Source organism: Miscanthus floridulus, chromosome 3, assembly GCF_019320115.1.
Source record: "Miscanthus floridulus cultivar M001 chromosome 3, ASM1932011v1, whole genome shotgun sequence".
Classification (NCBI taxonomy): domain Eukaryota; kingdom Viridiplantae; phylum Streptophyta; class Magnoliopsida; order Poales; family Poaceae; genus Miscanthus; species Miscanthus floridulus.
This window is the reverse complement of record NC_089582.1, coordinates 9,474,603-9,478,831: the sequence shown is the minus strand read 5'-3', so window position 1 is coordinate 9,478,831 and position 4,229 is coordinate 9,474,603.

Sequence of the window (4,229 nt, the reverse complement as noted above, 5' to 3'; positions counted from 1 at the left end):
AAATGTATCGCTTAAGACAAGCACATATGAATATGAACTCAGAATTAGGAGAGGAGAAAGCTAAGTACTATCAACTAGTCGTGGCCGCCAGCTAATGCAATTCGTGGGAACAAAGCTCTAGGTCTAGGCTTTCGCACTTCATTTTGTTGACCCGTGTGTGCGCGTGCCCGGCCGCCGCCATATGCATGCATGAGCTCAATTGTAATCACGGCACCTTTATTCTAGCATGCATATCCCGTAAACTGAACTCTTTTCTCTTAGAAGATCTTTTAGACAAAGACTCACCAGCTACAGTTGAAATGTCGTTGGCGGGTTTGGAGATCGTACGCTTGAATTTGGGATGTGAAGTATGTTTTTCACCCTCAAACTTGCGTGATAGTCTGTTCTAAACCATAAACTACAAAAGCGAATAGCATATTCAATTATCGAAATCAAACAAATTTGGTCCTCGGGTTGGTTTTAAAGGTTGTTTTCTATTTTGTAAAACTAATAAATATATATCTGATTTACTTTAAATCAGGAAAATATGAAACTAGTACTGTTTTTTTTTCTAAAAATGTTCTCTACTTGTTTATGATCTCTCTCTATATATAGGTATTTATAATTGGTTTATTTTTGTTATTTTATTACTTATAGTTGCACTTATTATTCATCTGAAACAAATAAGATCCGATAACTTTAAAATATAGCACCAATAGATAGATGAAACTTTTAGGACGGAATTGGAACTGGTTTTGGTTTCATATTTTTGTGATTTAAAATAAATTAATCATGAATTTCTAAAGATCAAACTAGATTTTTATTATTATTACAAAAATAAAAAAAACACTTGTGAAGCCATCCAGAAAACCAAATTTGTCTCATTTTGACACTTAGATGGTGTGTTACCCGATTTTTTAGTTTAAGGAATTGGAGGTTGAAAAATATACTTTACCCCGTCTGGTACATCACTGCTCCATGCGTTCCAACAGTAAGTCGTTTTTTTAAAAAAAAGGAGAAGAAGAAGAAGTCAAAGACCGTTTGGAAGAAGGGCACACTAGGAATTAGCGGTACTACTTCCAAGTGGTCATGGATCAGCGTCAGGTTCAAGTGGTCATTAGCAGTGATTATATAGTAGCCCGAGGATCGATCCATTGAGTAGAAAAGAAAACTGGACGCTGCTGGCACACGCAATATAATCATCAAGTGCAAGAAGGCAATGGGAGCCCGGCCAAACGGGCCTTAGTTTCTCTCTTCCTCTCTCTTTTATAAATGAACGAGAAGCTGAAGCCGTAAAAAAACTGGTTTTATCGGCTTTGACTTATCCAGAGCAAAAAAAAAGCCCCCGCCAAACAGACTCTAATATTATACTTCCTCCGATCCGTTCAAAATTATAAAACATTTTGGATTTTATAAATATTTTTTTATCATATATCTAGACATAGTTTATATCTAATATAAGTGCATAACAAAAATACATATCTATAAAACACAAAATATAATGTCTTACAATTTAGAATTAATTTAAGGAGTAGTATATATAGGCCTGAAACTATGAATGGTACTATCTAGATACCACGACTAATTGTTAGCTGTCTGGCATCCAAATGGACCGACTAAAAAGTGGGGCTAACAATTAGCATCTATCAGGCTCACAATTAGTTCATTAGCCAACGAAAGGCGATCTAATTAACAAAGAACTAAAATTGCACTTAGTACACAAAAAAGTTTATATCACGTATTTAGAAAAAGTCAAACTTATAATTTAGAGTGGAGACAGGACAGTGTGTATGATGGGCGGAGGCCCCTATATGTAGAGGTGGGACCGTGGGATTGCATGGCACAGCCCTCTCATGCTTCTTGCCACTTCGGGTCATGCCCTTTAGGCACGTGAGGCACATCGGCTCGTGCCGGTGAGGCACGTTGAGTCTTTGCTTTGGCCCAAGAATGGCCCATTGCAGGTCGGCATGCCTTCATGTCGTGTTGACCCAATGCAAGCACGGGCTTCAAAATATCTTTACTAATTTTCTTTATCTACTTGTGATATACAAAAAAGTATAATTTCTATGTACTATTTCTATGAAAGTTTTAATAACTTTCATAATCCATTCAAGAATTAGATGGGATGTGTAGTATAATAAATACTAGAAAATTATATTATATCATCATCGTGCCATGCTGGTCCAAACATGATCTAAAATACGGGTGGGCTGTACAACCCATCGTACTTAGATGCTAGGCATAGCACGGCCATCGTGTTCATGCGGTGCTGTGCTTTGGACCATGTCATAGTTCACCCTCAAATGATACGGTCCCAGTCTCGACTCGCAAGTACTCCATCTGTTTCAAATTATAAGTTACTTTGACTTTTTTGGTACATTCATTTTACTATATACCTAAATACAATAATATGTTTAGATACATAGCAAAACAGATAAACCAAAAAGTCAAAATGACTTATAATTTGAAACGGATGATGTAACAGAACCGACCAATTATACGAAATTAAGTAAGAAATCACCCGCCAGAGCAGACGATTTAGCAAACTTAAGCCCGTATAACCCAGTAGTCCGTGAAATCACGAAGGATTTCAAACCAACTCACATACCAGCCAAGATCGTAATAAGTTTAGCGGTCACCATCACATATTACATAAAAGTTCGCATCACATGTACATTGGAGTTTAAATATAGTTATTACAAACCGAGTTCAAATAGAAGTAGCGGAAGCCATTTGTTCAAAACCACACACACTCACATGGAGTTCAAGTACAGTGCTAGCTGATGATCATCTCCAACAAAAGCATTAGATGAGATGTAAGGAATGACCATGCCCATGGTCCTAAGCATCACCCATCGCAGGATAAAGGCAGTTGATACAGTAGCCATAATACATCTGCCCATCTGCAACAAGTGGGAACAAAACCCTGAGTACGAGAAGGTACTCAGCTAGACTTACCCGACATAATCGAAAATAAAGTGACACCAAGGATTATGAAGGGCTTTATAGTAGGGTAGCTGACTCATTTGCAAAAAGGCATTTTTAGCATTTCAAGAACCTTTCCAAAAGCATTATTGTCAAGTTAATTATTATTAACCTGTCGACTACATTTGCACCTATACTAGAGCAAGCATGTGATTAAGCAAATAATGATAACCAATGATCATTAACAACTTCCATAATGTCATATCCATTATAACTGTTCAAGTGTTCCATCAACATTACTACGATGAAGTAACTCAAGTCAAGTGTTCACTATCCAGTGAACGATGGCGATTCGAATCAATTATTAACCAGCTGGTAATTTATTCCTTACACAAACCTCACTCACCCGCTAAAGTGAGGTATCGGTCACTGAGTCAACTATCTAGAAAAAATCTCGAGTTTGCCAGGAACCACATGTACCCGGGGGTCGATCGACTGCCTTTTGGTCTTATCATCGCGCCCCCGTGTCCTACCACACCTGCTTCGGTACAGTGTGCTGCGGGCAATCCACTCGGCCCGAATAATCTCCTAGCTTCGCGATCGAAAGGTACGTTATTCGGCCAGCTAAATGTAAGGCATGCGTTCAACATGACCCGAGGCCCAACAACGGTCGGTCCTTAATCGACACAGATGGAAAGCACTACAGTCCAAAACCCTGTAAGTCTCCGTCCGGTCTCAACTTCAAATTAACACTTAGTTATACCATGACTACATAGTTATCCGAGCAGATCCAGGTAACCACCTATAGCTCGTAGGTGACAGGAAATCACCCGACTTCTACTGGTCTAAGCCAGCTAAGCATTGACTCGACTGCGGATACCAGGGTAACAAGGATATAGTATAACAAAGGTAAACAAGGTATAATGCAGCAACGGTTGCAAACAACTCCTGAACATAATGTATCAATAAAAGTAAAACATTAATTAATAATCGTAAACCGGGGAGAAAAATGCTCCGGGGCTTGCCTCTCTCGAAGGAGCTCGGGCTGTGATCAAGGCACTCCAGAAGTTCCTCAACGTCCTCCTCGTCTGCTTCGGTCACTTCTTACGGCTGCACCTCGAGCTGCTCCTCGGGCTCCTCGGGTACAACGACCGAGCTCTCGGTTTGTGATCCTATATGATGTAGGTGCGTAAGTGCTTATGCAAAAGGTGCATCGGATGAAATGAACACAATAAATATGCTTGCATGCAAGGTAGATGAGCATGATTCGCTTTAATGGGGAGAGTATAATACAAATCTCATACAAGGTAGTCAACATCATCCAA